The sequence below is a fragment of the Arachis ipaensis genome, chromosome B05 (assembly GCF_000816755.2).
Source record: "Arachis ipaensis cultivar K30076 chromosome B05, Araip1.1, whole genome shotgun sequence".
Classification (NCBI taxonomy): Eukaryota; Viridiplantae; Streptophyta; class Magnoliopsida; order Fabales; family Fabaceae; genus Arachis; species Arachis ipaensis.
Window position 1 is genome coordinate 111,286,672 of NC_029789.2, and position 23,270 is coordinate 111,309,941.

A 23,270-nucleotide genomic window follows, 5' to 3' on the forward strand; every position below is an offset into this window, starting at 1 on the left:
GCATTGGACCATTTTCACAGGAGGATGGGATGTAGCCATTGACAACGGTGATGCCCTACATAAAGCTTGCCATGGAAAGGAGTAGGATTGATTGGATGAAGACAGCAGGAAAGCAGAGATCAGAGGAACGAAAGCATCTCTATACGCTTATCTGAAATTCTCACCAATGATTTACATAAGTATTTCTATCTTTATTTTCTGTTTATTTATTATTATTATTCGAAAACTCCATAACCATTTGATATCCGCCTGGCTGAGATTTACAAGATGACTATAGCTTGCTTCATACCAACAATCTCCGTGGGATCAACCCTTACTCACGTAAGGTTTATTACTTGGACGACCCAGTGCACTTGCTGGTTAGTTGTACGAAGTTGTGAAACAGATATAAGATCATGAACATGCGTATTGAGTTTTTAGCGCTGTTACCAAGGAATGGAATGATCACGATTTCGCACACCACTAACCAAAGATTCAATTGGAATATTTAATTGTTTTTCCGCTTAAGGCTAGTAATGTGGTAAAACATAGAACAAATGGGATTAAAAGGCTCAAAGTGGTTGACAAAGGTAATTGAAAGGGTAGGCTTATTTGGGATAAGTGAGGTAATAATCAAATAATGGCCTCAATCATATGCAAGCATGTAAATACACTAAATAGTGGACATATAGAATGGAACAAAGCAAAGATTGCAATCATAAAAAAGAAAACACACAAGAATAAAATATTTATGGTTAAATAATGTAACCATATAAATAAGCTCAAAATCTCACAGGTTGTGTGTTCTTAGCTATAATTCATGTTCCAAATACAACTTCAAACAAGTTTTAACATAAAAATTTTTCAATTTAAATTAGTGAAATTTTTCAAAAATAGAGTCCTAAAAAGAAATTTATTACTTTAACCAAGTAGTAACTAAATGCATAAAATCAAACAAAAATGCAATTAAACATGTAAATACAACAACGAACTAATAAAGAAAATAAGACATTGGTGTTGAGAAGGAAATAACTAACCCATGGAAGTCGGTATCGACCTCCCCACACTTTAAAGATTGCACCGTCCTCGGTGCATGCTGAGATGTACAAGTGGACGGGTTGCTACAACTGATGCTTGTAGATAAAGGCGCCTTAGCTGGAGGTCTCTTGGTTCCTCTCCGTGTCAGTGTCTTGTCAGTGGCCTTCTCTTTTCCTTTCTTGGTACCCATGCCTAAGGAAGAAGAAAAAGGAAGAGTGTGAAATATAGAAAACTAAGACCGGAAGGGAGGAAATTCCAAGTGATAAGGAATGCCAAAGGAAAGATGATAGCCCAACTACATGGTAGCTACAACATGTAGGGAAGACAACAATAAAGATAAAAAAGGGCAATTCAAAATAATTAAATGCAAGAGGATAAAAGCATGCAAATAATAGGCATGAGAGGCATACCTCAAGCATCAAGTAATAAATGTGCCAAATTAAAGAGCATGTGTAATGATGACAATATTGAATGATAATCCCAAATACATGTGGAGCACAAGTATTGTGAAAAAGAGGTATACAAGTGAAAGAGTAAAATAAAATAAGATTCAAAATGCCATAAAAGCTTTTTTACAAACACTGGGTGTGCAAGTTAAAATAAGGATGAAAATAATGTAATCCAAATGCATATGAGAGCCATAAGTAAATGTCAATTGTCAAATCTCTCCTCAGAATAGCCACATGCTCAAATAAAATAAGGTACTATCCAAATAAAACTCAAACACCAACATAAAAATGCATGAAAAAGAATTGAAAAAGAAACCAAAAGCAATTAAGCTAAGATGAAATTGAGAAGAAAAAAGAACAAATAAATGCATTAAATTAAAGGGATAGAAGAGTAGAGGGGGAGAAGAAAAGAAAGAAAGAAGAAAGAAATTAGGATTTGGGGAAGAAAAGATAAGATATCTTGGCTGATATGGATAAGTTGTGCGTCGCATATATCGCGGACGCGTGGGTCACGCGGTCGCGTGGTGTGCGATAAGGTCAGGTGACGCGGATTCGTGGGTCACGCGATCGCGTGGCCTGATTTGTGCGATTGGCGCGAGTGCAGCCTCGCGTTCGTGGAACTCTCTGTTCGAAACTCTTTTTGCCAAATTTTTGGGTGACGCACTCACGTGGTTGACGCGATCGCGTGGATGGCCATTTTCGAAAAGCGATGCAAACGCGTCGAGCACGCGTTCGTGTGGGAGGGCTTGGGCTTCTAGCACGAGTCCAGCCCCATTCCAGCCCAACATACTGCCATACACCCCTTTACGTCGATTTTACAAAGCCACGCGTTTGCGTGGGTGACGCGGACGCGTGGGCATATTTGTGCCTAAGGCACGCCTCCAGCCACGCTCTCGCGTGACTCTCTGTTCACTTTTCTTTTCTTCCTAATGCACTTGTGACGCGGACGCGTCAGCGACGCTTACGCGTCGTGTGCAAAATTTTTTTTTTAAATGCACAATGCAGAATGCAGTATGCAGATGTTATGAATAATTCCAGGTTCAATGAAATAAAATAAAATTCAAAAACAAACAAAACTAAATAAAATTATAGTTGAAAAAAGGAACGATCATACCATGGTGGGTTGTCTCCCACCTAGCACTTTTAGTTAAAGTTCTTAAGTTGGAGATTTGCTCCCTGTTATGGTGGCTTGTGCTTGAATTCATCCAAAAATCTCCACCAATGTTTGGAATTCCAGTAGCCTCCGGGATCCCAAACTAGGCGCAGAAAGCCTTCAAGTAAGTTAAAGCAAGTGACAAGGCCCCAAGAGTGTTGATTGCCAAAATGAATTCTGGGGTCCCAAATCTTGCTTTTGCACCCGTCTTCTTGTTGATCATTATGATTCCATCCGGGTAGCAAGCAATCTGAATTCTCACTAAAGCGGCCAAACAACTTCCTAGACCCATTCAGTTGAGCTTTACACCAACCCTTGCATTTAAACTTTGAGCACACAACCATGTTGAACCTTGCTTGACGAATCCTACCACTAACCATCTCCCTCTTACTCTTAAAGCCACAAAGAGCTCTAAGCTGACCATCTATTTCAAGCAAAGCATATTCAAGTGAGCTAATTAAGCTTAGAGATGAGAGATTTACCCACTTGAATGAAGGGATGGATGGTGATGGCTTTGGGGGAGAGGTCTCCAGCAACCTTGGCAAGGTGATTTCCAGCTCCATTCCCTTGGGCTCTTCTTTGACAACTTCCACCTCTTTGCAAGCTTCTTAAATTTCAACCTCTTCCTCTTGGTAGATTTCTTCCGATTCAATCTCTTCTTCATTACTTACCAAGGGCATGGGAGGTTGTGCTTCTTCTTCTTTGATCTCCATGTCTAGTCCAATGAGAGATGATTCAATTGTAGATAAGAATTCATTAATGATTGAATCCATCTCTTGATCATCCCCTTCAAAGTCTTCAACCAAGCTATGCCTTGGAGGTTGTACACCCTCCTCAACATCAATTTCAAACTCCTTAGAAGGGGGCTCTATGACTTGAGTTTCCCATGGAGGTTCCGCATTTCCCAAGTCTTCAACTACTTCTTCCTCTTCAATGATCATGGCTTCCTCCAATTGTTCCAATACAAAGTCGTGCTGCTCACTGTTTACCGGAGTTTCTAGTGCCTCCTTCATGCTACGTTCTTCAGTAGATTCTCCACATGAAACCGTGGGGGTTCCTTGAGTGCTCAGATGTTGGGAAGCTAATTGATTTACTACCTCGGTTAAGGCAGTCGCTAATTCCAGTACATTCCTTTTCATCCTCGCTTGCCCTTGAAGAAGACCACGAAGGATGTCATCCATTGGAGATTGGGGTGGATATGAGGGTTCATTATTTTAGAGAAAGGGTTCATAATAGGAAGGTGGTTCTTCTTGATAAGGATATGGAGATGGTGAATATTGAGGTGGTGGTTCTGGGTGTGGTTCATATGGTGGTTGGTGTGGTGGATATAGGTTAGGGTCATATGGTGGTGTTTGGTGGTAAGGGACTTGTGAGTATGGTGGTCCAGAGTTGTTTGAGGAGATAGTTCATAAGCATATGGCGGGACTTGTTGGTAACTACAAGGAGGTCCACCATAGTCATCATTTTGGTATGCATCATAGAATGGTTATTGGTTATAGTGCATTGGAGGGGGTTGTTGCCAAGAGGGTTGATCAAATCCTTGTGGCTCCTCCCATCTTTGATTCTTCCAACCTTGATGCCTATTTTCATTATAGTTTCCATCCTTACAACAACATTGGAACCAAACTTAAAGCGATGGGGGTGAGAACTCATAATAGCAAATAAAAATTAAAAACGAAAATAAAAACAAATTTAAATTAAAAGGTTATTGAAATTAAAATTTTGAATTTGAAAATTAAATTTTAAATTTTGAATTTTTAAATTTTGAATTTTGAATTTTGAAATTTTGAAATTTGAAATTTGAATTTTAAATATTGAAATTTGAAATAAGATAAGGTTTTGAAAAAGATATGATTTTTGAAAAAGATTTGAATTTTGAAATTTAAAACTAAGATAAGATAAGATAAAAATTTTAAAATAGAAATCTGAAAATTTTTTTTATGCAAATTTCGAAAATTCAATTAAAATAAAGAGAAAATATATTTTTGAATTAAATGAGGAAAGAGAAAAACAATAAAATGACACCAAATATAAAATTTTTAGATCAAAACGAAGAGAACAACTAAGAACAACTTGAAGGTCAAGATGAACACGAAGAACAAATTTTTGAAAAATTTTTAATACTAAATAAAAACCAATAACCTCTTAATTTATGAAAAAGTAAAAATAAAAACAAAAATAAAAACAAATAAACAAGTAAAAAGAAAATATTTACAATAACTAATAATAAGGCACACGTTTGCAATTTCCCGGCAACGGCGCCATTTTGACGAACTGGATTCTCGCGTGATCTAGAATTTTCACAAATAAATTCCCGTTGTTAGTATAGCTTTTAGACCGACAAGAATTCCTTTCTTACAAAAGTTTGGTTGTCACAAGTAACAAAACCCAATAAAATTTATAACCGAAGAATTTAAACCTTGGGTCGTCTTCTCAAGGAATTGCAGAGAAGTATGATTTATTATTGGTTATGGAAAACAATATTTTTTTGGGTTTTGAAAAGGTTTGAACAAGAGAAATAAATTGCAGGAATTAGTGAATCAATAACTAAGAAAACTCTAGGCAAGGTATGAGAATTTGGAAGTCCTATCCTAGTTATCCTTATCGATGGTGATGATAATTGAGTTTTAATCCCACTTAGTTAACCTTTACTAAAGCAAAGGAAAGTCAAGTGGACTAATTAGTTTGATCTTCAGGTCCTAGCCAATTCCTAAGAAAGGACTAGAGTTATTGGAATTCAATTCAATTAGCAAAAATAACAATTATCAATCACGATGAGTTTGATAACTCAAGAGTCTCCAATTAATCAATTAAAGCCAAGAATATAAAAAGCTAAATAAGAATCATAAATCTGAAATACCTCAGTTTATATTAAATAAAGGAAATCCTAACATGAATGGTTCATAAGCCAATTTGGCAACATAAGTAATTAACAAATAAAAGCATTAAAGTATCTGAAAGTAGAAGAGAAATATAAAGTAAAAGGAATATTGAACCTGTGACTAAAGATGAAATGAACTAAACAAATAGAAATCCTAAAATCCTAAATCCTAAGAGAGAGGAGAGAACCTCTTTCTCTCTAAAAACTACATCTAATCCTAAAATTATTAATTATGAATGTATGTTATATGAAGTGTTGGATGCATTCCCCCACTGGGTCAAAAACAGCCCAGAAATCACTCCCAGCGTATTCTGGTACGTACAGGTCACGGGAAAGTGACGCGGAAGCGTCGTCCACGCGTTTGCGTGGATTGCGTTTCTGCCAAGTCATGCGTCCGCGTGATCCACGCGTTCGCATCACTTGGCTTCGGGGAAACTATGGCAAATTATATATTGTTGCGAAGCCCCGGATGTTAGCTTTCCAACGCAACTAGGACCATGTCATTTGGACCTCTGTAGCTCAAGTTATGACCGCTTTAGTGCGAGAGGGTCAGGCTGACAGCTTTGGCAATTCCTTCAGTTTCTTGTATTCCTTCCACTTTTGCAGGCTTCCTTTCCATCCTCTAAGCCATTCCTGCCCTGTAATCTCTAAAAACACTTAACACACATATCAAGGCATCGAATGATAATAAGAGATGATTAAAATACATAAATTAAAGACTCTAGAAAGCAAGTTTTCAATCATAGAACAAAATCAGGAAGGAAAACGTAAACTCATGCAAATAGTATGAATAAGTGGGTAAAGAGTTGATAAAAACCACTCAATTGAGCATAAGATAAACCATAAAATATTAGTTTATCAGTGTTGTTCCTACTGACGATGTATCCATTCTTCGTCATTTGGACTTCATTACCCGGAGCAGTATAAAAATGGCACACATGGAGGCAGCGTTATTTCGGACTGCCCAGGATGTTCCAGTTCACGCGACAAAGGCTTTTATGGAGGAGGCCAAGTCAGAATATGACAGGATCAAGGGGTTAAAAAAGGAGCTCGAAGTGAAGGTGGCTAAGCTGGAAAAAGAGTTGGAGGGTAAAAAGACTAGAGTTGTTGCTTCGGCGGCCTCTGCAAAGTTGGCTGAGGACACAGCGTTGAAGCATAAGGAGAGCTATGTCACCACATATAGGGAGATGATGGATCTCAGGGAGAGTTTAGAGTCTGTTCGAGCTGATTATGCCGAACTTCAAGGTCATCTTGTAGGCAGTGTTAATGCTGCTTATGAGAAAGGAGCAGGTTCGAGTTCTTGCACCCGAGCTTGAGCTTACTCTTTTCAGCTTGGACAACATTGTGAAGGATGGTAAAATTGTCCCTGATGATCCTGATGATGATGATGATGTCGAGCCTCCTTCTGTGCCTGCCGCCAAAGTCTCTGTTGCGCCAACTTTTTCAACTCCTGCAGTTGGTCATCCCGAGTCGGATCCTGATTGTCAGATCCTGAATCGGGATGATGGGACGGTAGATGTGGTGCCTCTTCAAACTCGTCCTTCTTCACCCCGGGATGCTGCAACTGGGAACACTTTGGATCCTCTATGATTATTCTGGATATTTTGTATATAGCCTGACTTGTGGGCTTTGAACTCTTTTATTCTGTAATTTTGTGGCTTCTGACTGTGGATATCTTTTAGTTGCTTTTCTGTTAGCAACTCTGTTTTTGGAAAAACAAAGTAGCTTTTCAGGCTCTTGGTGTCGACTTTAGGTGGCCTCTTGAGTCTTGTTATTATTATAACTTGTTTCTTTCGTAATATGCTTGTCTGCGCCTATCTGACACGTTCTAGGTTTTTGTGAGTGTTGGAACCTTGTTGTCCGACCTCTTTTGATTGCCTTCGTACTTTCATACTTGTAGCTTGAATCTTTTGAGATCGTGGATTTATGGGTCCAACTTGCATGCCTTCTGTTGGCCGACTTCTTCATTTCGGCCTGAAGTTATTTCTAGTAATCCATTTTGTTTGGACCTTTTGTTAGTTCTCTTTTTGATGGATTACTTTCTGGTAATTGGTTGGAAGCCAACTTCATTATGTCGGTCCTTTCTAAGTTATTTCTAGTAATCCATTTATTTGGACTTTTGTTCAGTCTCTTCTTTATGGAATACTTTTATAACTTTTTGGTTTCGGGCCAACTTCTTCACGTTGGTCCCTTCTAAGTTATTTCTAGTAATCCTCTTTTTTGGACCTCTGTCAGGTCTCTTTTAGGGATTACTTTTTATAACTTTTTGGTTTCGGGCCGTCTTCTTCACGTTGGTCCCTTCTATGTTATTTCTAGTAATCATCTTTTTTGGACCTCTGTCAGGTCTCTTTTAGGGATTACTTTTCATAACTTTTTGGTTTTGGGCCGACTTCTTCATGTCGGTCCCTTCTAAGTTATTTCTAGTAATCCTCTTTTTTGGACCTCTGTCAGGTCTCTTTTAGGGATTACTTTTTATAACTTTTTGGTTTCGGGCCGACTTCTTCACGTTGGTTCCTTCTAAGTTATTTCTATCAATCCTCTTTTTTGGACCTCTGTCAGATCTTTTTTAGGGATTACTTTTTATAACTTTTTGGTTTTGGGCCAACTTCTTCATGTCGGTCCCTTCTAAGTTATTTCTAGTAATCCTCTTTTTTGGACCTCTGTCAGGTCTCTTTTAGGGATTACTTTTTATAACTTTTTGGTTTTGGGCCGACTTCTTTATGTCGGTCCCTTCTAAGTTATTTCTAGTAATCCTCCTTTTTAGGGCTGGCCAGGCCTCTTTCCAGGGATTTACTTTTTTATAACTTTGGTTATTGTGGTCGACTGGTCCGTCTTCTTTTACGTCGGCCAGTCTTTAAGTTATTTTTAGCAACCCATTTTATTATGACCTCGTCAGGTCCTTTCTATGGATCACCTTTGATAACTTCTTGCATTATTCTGTTTTGGTCGCCTTTTCATCTTTGCCGATTTCATAGAAATTGGATTTGATCCCCGTTGGTCGACCTTTTGATGAATTTGGTTTTCATCTTTGTTGGTCTTTACCGTGATCGTGCAGTGAATTTGATTTTCACTTTCTACCGATCTGTAGCTTTATAATTAGGCGATGAATTTTTGCGTTTCAGATTAATGCGTCTTGATAAAGGATTTATGGGAAATCTGAAAAACTTTATTCAAAATAGAAAATATGCAAATATATACATGTGGGAGTTTTACTCCTTTAAGTTAGGTATTTTACGAATCTTGGCTTGGCGCCTCATTAAAAAACCTTTTCAGGAAAAAGAGTGCACCTTATCCTAAGATCCTTATTACCTCTAACTATAATACCTTCGTAGGTTGCAAGCGTGCCATCACCTGGGAAGCTCTCGCCCTTCGAGTTCGGACAGCTTGTAGTAGCCCTTTCCAAGTACTTCTATGACTCGATAGGATCTTTCCAGTTTGCTGCCAACTTTCCTTCTCCAGATCGAGTTATTTCGATATCATTTCGGATTAGGATGAGGTCGTTCTCGGCAAAACCTCGTGGCACTACTTTTTGATTGTATCTTAAAGCCATCCGTCGTTTTAATGCTTCTTCCCTGATCCGAGCTCTTTCTCGGATTTCTGGAAGTAGGTCGAGTTCTTCCCTTTGAAGTTGGGAATTGGCCTCTTCATTGTAGTGGATCACTCTGGGTGACCCTACTTCGACCTCCACTGGGATTATTGCCTCCATTCCGTAAGCTAATTGGAAGGGTGATTCCTTTATGGTGGAGTGTGGCATTGTCCGATATGCCTGTAGGACTTGTGGGAGCTCTTCGGCCCAGGCTCCCTTTGCATCCTGTAATCTCCGTTTTAGCCCGGCTAATATGACTTTGTTAGCAGCTTCTGCTTGTCCATTGGCCTGGGGGTGTTCTACGGATGTGAATTGGTGTTTTATGTTTAGATCAGCCACCAACTTTCTGAAGCCTGCATCTGTAAATTGAGTGCCATTGTCTGTGGTTATAGAGTATGGAACCCCAAACCTTGTGACAATGTTTCTATATAGGAATTTTCGACTTCTTTGAGCCGTGGCATTAGCTAGGAGTTCTGCCTCGATCCATTTTGTGAAATAGTCTACCCCACTATGAGGAATTTGACTTGTCCTGATCCTTGAGGGAAGGGTCCGAGAAGATTGAGTCCCTGTTTTGCGAATGGCCAGGGTGAGGTTACGCTAATGAGCTCCTCTGGCGGGGCGATGTGAAAGTTGCCATGTTTCTGACATGGTGAACATGTCTTTACGAATTCTGTTGCTTCTTTTTGTAAGGTCGGCCAATAAAATCCGGCTCAGAGTACTTTCTTGGTGAGTGCCTATGCTCCGAGGTGGTTGCCATAGATGCCACTGTGTACTTCTTCTAAAACTTCTTTTGTATTGGAAGTCGGCACGCATTTTAATAGTGGTGTTGAAATCCCTCTCTTGTATAGAGTATTATTTATGATGGTGTAGTATTGTGCCTCCCGATTTAACCTCTTTGCCTCCTTCTTATCTGTAGGGAGTGTTTCTGTTTTGAGGTAATTAATTATGGGAGTCATCCATCCTTGATCCAGACCTGTTATGGCTAGGATCTTTTCTTCTTCCGAGATTGACGGGTTCTGTAGCATCTCTTGGATGAGGCTTCTATTGTTGCCCCCTGGTTTGGTGCTGGCTAATTTTGAGAGTGCATCAGCTCGAGCATTCTGTTCTCGGGGTATGTGGCGGACCTCATATTCCCCGAGTTGTCCGAGCTGTTCCTTGGTTTTGTCCAAGTACTTTTTCAAGGTGGGATCCTTGGCTTGGTAACTCCCTGCTATTTGTGAAGGGACCACCTGTGAATCGCTGAAGATGATAAGCTTTTGAGCTCCAACCTCCTTAGCTAGCTTCAAACCAGCTAGTAGCGCCTCATACTCAGCTTAGTTGTTTGAGGCAGGAAACCTGAATTTGAGGAAAAGTTCGATTTGGGTTCCCTGGTCGCTTTCAATTATCACACCTGTGCCACTTCCAGTTTTGTTTGAGGAACCGTCTACATAGAGATTCTATTCTGTAGGGATTTTTGGGGTGTCTGTAAATTCTGCGATAAAATCGGCCAAATATTGCAATTTGATGGCTGTCCGAGCTTTATAGTGAAGGTCGAATTCGGACAACTCGACTATCCATTGTAAGATTCTTCCTGCTAAATATTTTTTCTGCAGAATGCCTTTTATGGGCTGGTTGGTCCGAACCTTGATAATGTGGTATTGGAAGTATGGACGAAGTCGTCGAGATGTTAATATGAGAGCATAGGAGAATTTTTCTATTTTTTGGTAGTTCAGTTCGGATCCTTGTAGTGCCTTGCTGATGAAGTATATAGGTTGTTGTCCACTATCGTCTTCTCGGACCAGTGCTGAGGCTACTGCCTGACTTCCTACTGCGAGGTACAATATAAGTGGTTCTCCTTCCCGTGGCCGAGTTAGGATAGGTGGTTGTCCCAGGAACCTTTCTAAATCTTGGAAGGCCTGCTCGCACTCCGTTGTCCATTAGAGATCCAGCTAAAAATCTTGATAAGGCTGCCAATCTTCCATTGAGTTGTTATACGTCTTTGATGCAAGTCGGGCTCTTCATGTCGAGTATGGCCCGACATTTAAACGGATTTGCCTCGATTCCTCTTTGTGTGAGCATAAAACCCAAGAATTTGCCAGCTTCTACTGCGAAGGTGCATTTTGCTGAGTTAAGCCGCATCTCATGTCTTCTTATAGTGTCAAATACTTGGGTGAGGTCGGACAGTAACGTCTCTTCACCTTGCATCTTTATCAACATGTCGTCCACATAGACTTCCATGATTTTCCCGATTTGGTATGCAAAGACCTTGTTCATTAATCTCTGATAAGTAGCTCCCGCGTTTTTGAGTCCGAAAGGCATGACGATGTAGCAGTAGTTTGCTTTTGGGGTTAAGAATGAAGTTTTTTCTTGATCGGGTGGGTACATCGGGATTTGATTATATCCCAAATAAGTGTCCATAAACGAGAGGTATTTATATCTGGAAGAGGCATCCACCAGAGCGTCGATACTTGGTAGTGGATACGGATCCTTTGGGCAGGCTTTGTTGAGATCAGTGTAGTCGGTGCACATCCTCCACTTCCTGTTTGATTTTTTCACCAAGACGACGTTAGCTAGCCATAGTGGGTACTTGACTTCTCTTATGAATCCTACCTCCAGTAAAGCTTGTACTTGCTCTTCCACAGCTTGGGATCGTTCTGGTACGAGCTTTCTGCGTCTCTGTTGTACTGGCTGAGATCCTGGGTAAACTGCCAGCTTGTGGCACATTAACTTTGGGTCTATGCCCGGCATGTATGCAGCTTTCCATACAAAGAGGTCGACATTGTCTCTTAAAAATGTATGAGCGACTCTTTTATGTCTCCTTTTAGGATTGTGCCAATATTGGTTGTTTTGTCTGGGACATCTCCGATTTGGACTTTTTCTACTTCGCCTTCGGGTTGTGGACGGAGTTCTTCCCACCCTCGAACTCCACCAAGTTCGATGGTGTGGAATTCTTCTTCTCTGCCTTTGAGGTTTAGACTTTCGTTATAACAGCGGTGCGCCATCTTCTGGTAAGCTTTTATTGTAGCTATTCCTTCTGTGGTTGGGAACTTCATGCACAGGTGTGGAGTCGAGACTACTGCGCCTAGTTGATTTAACGTTGTCCGGCCTATTAGGGCATTGTAGGCTGAACTCACATCGACCACGATGTAGTCTATATTGAGTGTCCTTGACTGGTTTCCTTTTCCAAAGGTTGTGTGTAGTGAGATGTACCCAAGTGGTTGGATTGGAGTGTCTCCCAACCCGAACAGGCTGTTTGGATATGCTCTGAGTTCTTTTTCTTCCATGCCGAGTTTGTCGAAAGCAGTTTTGAACAAGATGTCGGCCGAGCTTCCTTGGTCTACCAATGTGTGGTGGAGATTTGCGTTGGCCAATATGATAGTGATGACCATGCGATCTTCGTGTCCCGAGATGATGCCGGCTGCGTCCTCTTTAGTAAAAGTGATTGTGGGGATGTCGGGTGCTTCCTCTCTTCCCTCGACATGATATACATCTTTAAGATGTCTTTTGTGAGATGATTTGGAGATCCATCCTCCCGCAAATCCTCCGTGTATCATGTGGACGTGTCTCTCTGGTGTACGAGGTGGTCGTTTAGTCCGTCCGACATCTTCGTCCCTTCTTCTTTTTCTGGGTTCGTCTGCTCGGTTGGCTAAGTACCGATCTAACTTTCCCTCTCTTACAAGTTTTTCTATGACATTTTTTAAGTCAAAACATTCATTGGCAGAATGCCCATAGATTTGATGGTATTCACAATATTCAGCCCGATTTCCTCCTCTTTTTTTGCTTTTGAGTGGTCGAGCTGGGGGTATCTTTTCAGTATGGCATACTTCTCGGTAGACATCTACAAGAGATACCCGAAGAGGGGTGTAATTGTGGTATTTCTTGATCTTTTCTCCATGCTGATCTTCTTTTTTCTTGGACTCTTTATCCTTATCTCGGGAGGAGTAGGAGGATCCGGATTTTGAGGTCTCTCCTGGTCGAGAGTTTTCCTCCATGTTGATTTACTTCTCTGCTCATTCTTGCACTTCGTTCAGAGATGTGGGATGTTTTTTTTATATTGAGTGGCTGAAAGGTCCTTCTCTTAGGCCATTGATGAGTCCCATGATGGCCGCTTCTGTTGGAAGACTTTGTATGTCAAGGCATGCATTGTTGAATCCTTCCATGTAGCTGCGGAGACTTTCCCGATCTCATTGCTTGATTCCTAATAGACTTGGGGTGTGCTTAATTTTGTCTTTTTGGATGGAGAATCTGGCCAGAAACATCTTGGATAAGTCGTCGAAGCTTGAGATAGACCTAGGGGGCAGATTGTCGAACCATTTAATTGCTGTCTTTGTTAAAGTAGTCGGGAAGGCTTTGCAGCGGACTGCATCGGAGGCGTCAGTAAGGTATATTCTACTTCTGAAATTATTGAGATGATGGCTGGGATCTGCTGTGCCGTCGTATAAAGTCATGTCGGGAAGTTTGAAGTCTTTTGGGATTTTAGTCCTCATGATTTCTTTGGTGAATGGGTCTTGGTCCTTTCGGGAGCTATCTTCGTGACCAGATCGAGTAGTTTTGGCCTTGAGATCTACTTCGAGTTTTAGGAGCTTGTCTTCTAACTCACGGCGTCGCCTAACTTCCCTTCTTAGATCTCTCTCAGCTTCTTGTTGATGCTCCACCTCCTTTTCGAGTTGTTTTAGGCGGTCTTGAAATGCCTCCATAGCTTCCGTATTTGGCTAATTCTTGTCTTTGTTGGGTTGAGGAGTATCTTTTGGTGTAGTATCTGCATTTTTGTGCGGCGTCCTGTCTTCTAGATCAGAGTCGTGGTCGTTGTCAAGGTTGTCCGTCATGATGATGGGATGACTTCCAGGTTCCCCAGCAACGGCGCCAATGTTCTGAGGGTTACCTGAAACTGTAGGTTGATCACGGACGAGATCTTCTTTGCTGGTCAGAGATAACATGTCTGGCTAATGGATAGTAGCCGGAGCTGTTGCGCCCGGCTTGTTGGACTGACAATGCTGCTGATCCTTTGTCATCGGAGGGTGGTGGTACCTGCAAGGGACTCCGATGCTTAAGTTAGCAAGGGTATTAAGCAGGTATTTTTAGTAGAATCAGAGTATGAGTTATACCTGGGTGCTCCAGTGTATTTATAATGATAAGGAGTGACCTTTCTGGAGATAAGATAGTTATCTTATCTTATCCTATCTTTTGGGTGAGGTCATCTTATCTTCAAGGGAACCGCCCTTATCTTTATAGGCTTGGGCTGCCTTTGGAATTGGGTCGTGTTCCTCTGTTCGGGCCCTTATTGGGCTTTTCTGGTGATTTGGCCGAGCTCTTTGAGAAGAGGTCGGATAGTCTGACCTGAAGAGGTCGGTTGCCTTATCGCTCAACATCCCGGGTCGGACAGCTCAACCCATGGTATGAACACCACCCAACAACCACCCTATGGCCGAACCCTACTCTTCCCCACTCCTATAAATACCCCTCTTCATAACCCTTCATACACACACCTCTCTTACCCTTATACACCCTACAAGGCCGAGCCCCCCTCTCTCCCTCTATATCCTCCTATTTTCTTCTTCTTCTACTCCATTCTTCTCTTTTCTTTATTTTTGCTCGAGGATGGGCAAAGTTTTAAGTTTGGTGTTGGAAAAGCATAGCTTTTTTTTCTTTCCATTACTATTCATGGCACCCAAGGTTGTAGAACCCTCTAGAAAGAAGAAAGGAAAGGCAGTAGCCTCCTCTGAATCTTGGGAGAGGGAGAGATTCATCACCAAAGATCATCAAGACCACTTCTATGAAGTAGTGGCAGAGAAGAAAGTGATCCCGGAGGTCCCTTTCATGCTCAAGAAAAATGAGTATCCGAAAATCCGAAGAGAGATACGGAGAAGAGGTTAGGAAGTCCTAACCAATCCCATTCAGGATGTTAGGATTCTAATGGTGGAAAAGTTCTATGCTAATGCATGGGTTACTAAAAACCATGACACTAGTGTGAACCCAAATCCAAGGAATTGGATCACCATTTTCTGAGGGAAAATCTTAGATTTTAGCCCGGAAAGTGTGAGATTGGCGTTCAACTTGCCTCTAATGCAAGGAGATCCTCATCCTGGCCTAAGCGACTCAACCAAGCTGTCCCTAACCATGTGCTTGTGGTGTGAAGATGTCAAGTGAAAAGCTTGAGATTGAGCGGTTAAAGTCGTGGTCCAAAGCAAAAAGAGTGTGCTTAAAAACTCTGGACACCTCTATCTGCTGGACTCTAGCAAAGCTGACTCACAATCTAAAAAGGTTCACCCAGTTAAAGTGTTTGTGGCATTATTGTATATGGTGGTAATGCTAGAAAACAAGGTGCTTAGGGTCACGGCCAAGACTCTGAAAGCTGTGTTCAAAAATAAAAAATAACTGAACTAGGAGAGTCAATAATATCATCTGGATTCTAATTTCCTAAAGATGCCAACCATTCTAAGTTTTAATGGATAGTGAGATGCCAAAACTATTCAGAAGCAAAAAGCTACTAAGTCCCGCTCATCTGATTGTAACTGAGCTTCTTTGAAAACTTTGAAATTTATTGTATCTTAATTTTCTTTTTATCCTACTGTGTTTTTAGTTTTTTGGGGACAAGCAATAGTTTAAGTTTGGTGTTGTGATGAGCGGATATTTTATACGCTTTTTGGCATAGTATTCATATAGTTTTTAGTATGTTTTGTTTATTTTTTATTAAGTTTTTATAGGTTTTAGTGTTAAATTCACATTTTTGGATTCTACTATGAGATTTTGTGTTTTTGCGCAATTTCAGCTAATTTCTGGCTGAAATTGAGGAGCTGGAACGAAAGTCTGATTCAGAGACAGAGAAAGCACTGCATATGCTGTCCGGATCTAACCTCCTTGGATTTTGAAGAGCTTTTCTGGAGATACAAAAGATCAAGTGGAGCTTTCTCAATGGCTATGGAAAGCAGACTTCTAGAGCTTTCCAACCATATATAATAGTCCATACTTTGCTTCGAATTAGAAGGCCCAAAACTGGCGTCCAACGCCAGCTACCTGTCCCGTTCTAGGCGTCCAGCGCCCACAGAGCAGAGTCCATCATCCAAATGCCTAGAGAGGACCCCCTAGTCAGCGTTCAATGCCCTAAGAGCCTCATAGCACGTGGATCGCATCAAAGCTTAGCCCAAACACTCACCAAATGGGCCCCATAAGTGAATTTTAGTACTAGATAGACTGTTTTACCCTTACTAGTCATCGGTTTAGTATTTAAGACTTATTTTACATCTCTCTAAGAAAGAGTCATATCATTTACCATTTTTTCGAGTTTTACATTGTATTTTCTTTTCAACATGAGTTTCTAAACCTCCTAGGTTGAGGGGAGGAGCCCTGCTGAGTCCTATGAATTAATAAAAGTATTACTGTTCTTCTTCGATCTGTATGTGATTAATTCTGAGATGTATATTTGTACTTTAACATGGTGAATAGAATGATCAGTGACAATCAGCTCTGTTCATTATACTAAGACGAACGTGTCTGACAAACACCCGCGTCTACTTGGGTTCGTGTGAATACTTTAGTGGAAAGCACGCACCACCAGCTTGATTATACATCTCTCAGACGGCTAATCCACGACTTTGTTGGGGACTTCTTAAGACACCAGCTCAGCCAATTTACAGGGAGATTAGGGTCTCTGTGGTAGAGGCTAGAACCCAATGATGCAGCATTCTCTGATCCGGAAGATCCGACCTTATCTGTGGCATTTTTGAGTGGGATCATTAAGGAGAATGGACTGTACGCGCTTCACCCTTAAGCAAAGATGGATCCACACTAACCTTGGGGTTCAGATCCGGAGGAGTATTGAAGACCTTTCAATAAAGGCGCCAGTCACTTACAGCCTGCCATTGAAGAGATTACTCACAAGCAAAGAAGACAGTAATACCAGAGTTAATTCAAAAAGACAACGCAACTCCAATCCTTAACCATATTCCTATTACTGATTCCCTTCTAATATACAAAGTATTTTATTAGTTACATGACTTCATAGTTTCAGATCTCACAACCAACAACCTTTTGATTTCACCTGACTAAGACCTGCGAGATAACCATAGCTTGCTTCAAACCTATAATCCTCGTGGGATTGACCCTGACTCACTCAGGTATTACCTGGACGACCTAGTGCACTTGCTGGTACAACAGTACAAAGGTGTAGGGATTCGTGCTATCAACGACCACTTTAAAATATTTTATGACGTTTTGGTTTAATCTTAATCATCCATGTAAAATATTTAGTAGCTCATATATATATTTGACCTACATACTCTAATATATTTGTTAGTGTTATTTATTAAATTTAATTATAAATGTAAATATAGTCATTATATATATTCTTGAATATATTCCTATTCATAGGTATTGATTACTTCTTGTATTAATGTAGTTTAATTATTGAAAATTGAATTAATATTCAATTTGGCTCTTGAAAATGTGAGGTCGAATTCAAATTGATCCTTAAAATTACAATTGACTCAATTTGAACTCCAAAATTTATAATAGTAACTCACATTAGTCTCTGAACCAATTTCTATGAATGCCATGTTGATTTTGTACATAAATTTATCAAAATTTGGGCTCCTCATCTAAGTTTCATGTGACTAAGATCTATTAGACCTCCGATAAATTTGACGGACTCCTAACATCCTCACGAAGACAACAATAACAAGTTCAGTTTGAAAATTTTGGAACTTTGGAGCAGTAATCAAGCTTCTAAAAGCTCTAATAAGTCTCAATCACATGGAACCTAAGTGAAGAATCCAAATCATAACAAGTTAATGTATCAAATTAACACGTCGTTAACAAGAATCAGTTCAAGGGCTAATGCGAGTTACGATTACAAATTTTAGGGCCTAATTTAAGTCTATTAAAATTTTGAGTGTCAAATTGAGTCTGACTTCAAATTTCAAAGGCCGAATTTAGTATTAACTTTAATTTCTTTATTTATGTGCTTCAACTTTCTAACAATCTCAAACCATTTATGGCCAGAGCCTAGCCCAATTAACCTTTTTGTTTTTTTTTTAAATATTGGAAGAAAAATTCCAATTTTTGGGGTGAACAACTTTGAAAAAAATAATATTAGCCACAAAAAAATTTAAGTTTATCGTGTTACTTTCTTTAGAGGTTGGTCGGATTTCAAGTCAGATCTACAAAAAAATGTACTAGCTTATTTAAAAAAAATAGGCATCCGTTTGGTCCGGGAGTCGGCCAGCTTATTTAAACTCTACCTATGCTACACCTGTAGTGCATAGCCGGTCTCAAGCCCGGATAAAGGAGGAAGGTTGTGTTAGATCTTCGACAACTAATATAAAAACTTAGTCGAATCTTCATGACATCGATCAGAGAGGTTATTGCGCTAAAGCTAGGTCGTTGCTTGGAAACAATGCGTTGTATGGCTCGCGTATAGTGTCAAATGAGCAAGAGTCACTGCATCAGAGCTCGGGTGTAGTGTTAAATGAGTAAGGGTTCTCGGATTTTTGTGAACAAACAAGGGTAAATAAACTAGTTCACAAAGAAAAAGGTAAAGGTAAAGGTCGGAGTGACAGAAGGTTGAAATTTGGAACATGGAACATGGGCACTCTAATAAAAAACTCCATGGAGGTGGTGGATACAATGACAAGGAGGAAGATTAACATCATGTATCTACAAGAAACAAAATGGGTTGGCGCAAAGGCTAGGGAGTTGAATACCTCCGGGTTCAAACTTTGGTATACAGGAAAGGTAAAGAATAGGAATGGGGTAGGTATTATCGTGGATAAGCAGTGGAAGAAGGACGTAGTAGATGTCAAGAGGGTGGGTGATGAGATCATCTCTATCAAACTTGTGGTGGAAGGAGGTACTTTTCATGTGATTAGCGCTTATGCAGTGCAAGTAGGTTCGGACGAGCAACACAAGATAAGGTTTTGGGAGGACCTAGAGAGTTTGGTCTAACACATACATTCGGAAGATAAGATTTTCTTAGGAGGAGATTTAAATGGCCATGTTGGAAGAGAAGTGACTGGATATGGAAGTATTCACAGAGGCCATGATTTCGGGGTGGCCAATACTGAGGGTGAAACTATTTTGCAGTTTTCCTCAACCTTTGACATTCTTATTGCAAATACATGTTTTCAAAAGAGAGACAAACATCTTATAACCTATAGGAGTGACATGACAAGCTCTCAAATTGCCTTCTTCTTGTTGAGGAGAGTTGACTAGAAATTTTACATCAATTGTAAAATTATTCGAGGAGAGAGTTTAACAATACAACATAGGATGCTCATCATAGATTTTTGCGATGAGAAAAATTTGGGAAAAAGACACCATACGAAGAACCCAAGGACGAGGTGGTGGCGGATGAAAGGTGAGGAACAAAGAAGCTTTCTAAGACAGATAGGAGAAGAGGCAAAGTGGGAAGGAGATGGAAGCACAGAGGAGATATAAAGGGAGATGCAGAAGTTATTAGAAGAACAGCAAAAGAAAGTTTTGGTGAATCTAGAGGGATAGGACCAAGAGACAAGGAGTCCTGGTGGTGGAATGCAAGTGTACAAGAAAAGATAAAGGCAAAACGGGAGTACTTTAAAGAGTGCTCTTTGTGCCATAATGCAAATAATTGGGAAAAATATAAGGCAGCTAAGAAAGAGACAAAAGTGGCTGTAAGTGACGCAAGAACAAGAGCATATGAGAGTCTCTAACAGTCTTTAGGCACGAAGGAAAGAGAAAAAGGTATATATAGAATCGCAAAAAGTCATGAAAGAAGAATGAGAGACTTGGATCATATTAAGTGCATAAAGGATAAAGACAGAGAGGTTTTGGCTCAAGATGAAAAGATCATTGAAAGGTGAAAAATCTACTTCTACGATTTATTTAATGAAGGACAGAAGACTTTTTCGAGACTTGGTCGGTTATGCACAAGGAAAGAAGATCAAAACTTTGACTACTATCGAAGAATTCGAGACTTTAAGGTAAAAGAAGCTCTAAAGCAAATGAAAAATGGCAAGGCACTAGGATCCTATAATATTTCGATTAAAGTTTGGAAGTGCCTTAAAGAGAAAGACATCAGTTGGTTAACCAAGCTTTTTAATGAGATTTTAAGGTCAAAGAAAATGTCAGATGAGTGAAAGAAGAGCACCTTAGTACCTATTTATAAGAATCAGGGGATATATAGAGTTGCGGAAACTATAGAGGGATCAAGCTCATGAGTCATACCATGAAGTTATGGGAAAGGGTGATAGAACAGAAGCTAAGACAAGAGACATAAGTAACAAAGAACTAATATAGTTTTATGTCAGGTAGATCCACCACTGAAGCTACATACCTATTAAGAAGGATGATGGAGAGGTATCGTAGTAATAAAAGGGATCTACATATGGTGTTTATTAATTTAGATAAAGCGTGCGATAGGGTGTCAAGGAGGTCTTATGGAAGGTTTTGGAAAGGAAGAGAGTAATGATTACATATATTCGTGTAATTAAAGACATGTATGGTGTGGCCTACAACTAGTATGAAGACTTAAGGTGGTGTGACAAAAAAATTTTCTATTGGTATAAGATTATACCAGGAATCATCCTTAAGTCCATACCTTTTCACATTAGTCTTAGAAGTACTCATAGAGCATATCCAAAAGTATGTGCCCTGGTGCATATTTTTTGCCGAAGATATAGTCCTTTTAGGAGAGTCAAGGGAAGACCTAAATAAGAAGTTGGATTTCTGGAGAGAAGCTCTATAAGTGTATTGTCTGCGCATAAGCCATAGTAAGATGGAATATATGAAATGTAAGTTTGATATGAGAATTGATGTTGGTTTAGAATTTCTTAATAGAATCCCTTCGTTGCAAGTATAGTCTAAACCAACAACTAACTCTCAATCAGAGTTTAAATACAAATTAAAATTAACCAATAGTAATTAAACCTCGGGTCGTTCTCCCTAGCAATGCAATTAAAATGACACACTTTTGGTTGTGAGGAAAAGGGGTTTCGAAATCAAAGAACAAAAGATTAAAGGAACCAAGAGATAAAAGAACTAAGAAGAGATCAAAATTGATATTAATGTAAGTTAAAAAGGAGATAAGATCAACACTTGGTGAAAATGCTATATATGCATAAAAGAGCCTTGACTTGGGAATGAGAATTAAGAAATCCTATCATTATCATAACCACAACTATGCTAACTATGATGAGTCAATCTCGCTTCGTCAACCCTTAACATCGAGGAGTAAGTCAAGCAAGCATAATTGACCTTAATCCATAAGTCCTAGCTAACTTACCAATTAACTTGGTAAAAAGCTAGCGTCAATGGAAACAAGAGTCAACTAACTACCCAAGAATTACCACTAAATGTCGGACATCATGACTCTTGTATCCTAGGGACTCATTTCACAAGCCAAGGTCTGAAAAGCTACTCAAAATTACCAAGTGGCATTTTCACAAACACTTGGTGGACATAAAAGCAAAACATGAGAAATCGCAAAGGAAAATGAAAACTATCACCAAACTATTCACAAAATCAACAGCAAACACTCAAGCAAGCATATAGGAATCATAAAACATCAAATTCATAAACAAAAGATTCAATAAATCAAAATTGCATATATTAACAAAATAACTTGAACCATGAGTAAAATGTAGTAAGAGTAGTGAAATTAAAGAGTACTTACAATGAGATAGCAAATTCTAATACCAAAATTGAACTACAAAATGCTACATTAAAAACCTAATTAAAACCCTAAGCGAGAAATAAAAGATCACTACTCTATAGTACTCCTACTCCTAATATCTATGTAAAACTATGTCTAAGTGAGCTCCCCTTTGATGTATGACCATTTTTCTTTGATATAGCATCACAAAAGGCTTCAGCAACTCCAAAAATTGGGCCAAGAGAGCCCGAAATTTGCGAGCCACGTGCTTTATTAATGAAGTCACGCTCAGGGACCTTTGCGTACGCACGGGAGGTTGTGCATATGCACACCTCTAATTTATGTACTTGTGCGCACGCACAGATGGTTGTGCGTATGCACACTTCAGTGTGTGCTTCTCCTTTGTTTTCTTCATGTGTTCTCCCATTTTGCATGCTTCCTTCCACTTTCTACCAACCCATTCTTGCCTAATTTACTTGAAATCACTCACAAAATATATCACGGCATCGAATTGAATAAAAGTGGGATTAAATTGCTCAATTTTAAGCACAAAAATGCATGTTTTCACATTTACGTTCAATTTAGGGATAAAACACAAAAGTATGCTATTTTGGTCATTAAGTGTGAGTTTGTGATGAAATCCATTCAATTTAAGCCAAAATTTACTGTCAAATATGGACTCATCAAAGTTTGGCCGCCAAAGGGAAAACCCTAATACAAAGGTGAAGATTGGAGAAAATATCCTACGAAAAGTTAAAAATATTAAGTATCTTGGGTGCATCATACAGGATAATGAAGAGATTGAACAGGATGTAAATCATAGGATCCAAGCAGGTTGGTCAAAATCACAGAGTGTGTTTGGTTTCATATGTGACAAAAAAAAGTGCCTTTAAAACATAAAGGTAAATTCTATCACACTGCTATCAGATTGGCAATGCTTTATAGTACAGAGTGTTCAATGGCCAAAGGGAGTAGAGATGAAGATGTTAAGATGGATAAGTGGTCATACGCGATTAGATAGAATAAGGAACGAAGATATAAGAGAAAGAGTTGGAGTAGCACCTATTGTGGAAAAAATAGTAGAATCACGTCTGGTTTGGACATGTGAACAGAAGACCGAAAGAGTACCCAGTCAGGAGGATAGATGAGATGGAAGATGGACAAGAGGTGAAAGGCAAAGAAAGACCATCTATGAGGTGGTCAAATGAGATCTACATGTAAATGGTCTCTTTGTAGACAAGATAAAGCTCAATGGCGTTGTTTGATCCATGTAGCCGACTCCGCCTAGTGGGACAAGGCTTTGTTGTTGTTGTTATTGTTGTTGCTTGTAACACTCTGATTCTCCAAAGAGTTATTCTGAGAAATTTTGTGATGAAAAATTCGATAAATATCTGAGAATCACCTCATCATAAAATAATAAGGCGGATTTAGACTTGATAAATGAAAAGAAAAGATATACCATGAGAGATAAAAGTGTGTCCTAAGCCAAAAAACTGTATCGATAACAATGAATTTGACTGTTGAGTTAAATTCATCCATAGAATATTGATAAACCCCAATTTTGTGGTTTATCTTGTGCTTAA

At 39.5% G+C, this 23,270-nt stretch overlaps 1 pseudogene; it reads left to right on the forward strand.

Annotated features, from left to right (window-relative positions):
• On the forward strand, window positions 6,430-23,018 carry LOC110272077 (annotated as a pseudogene).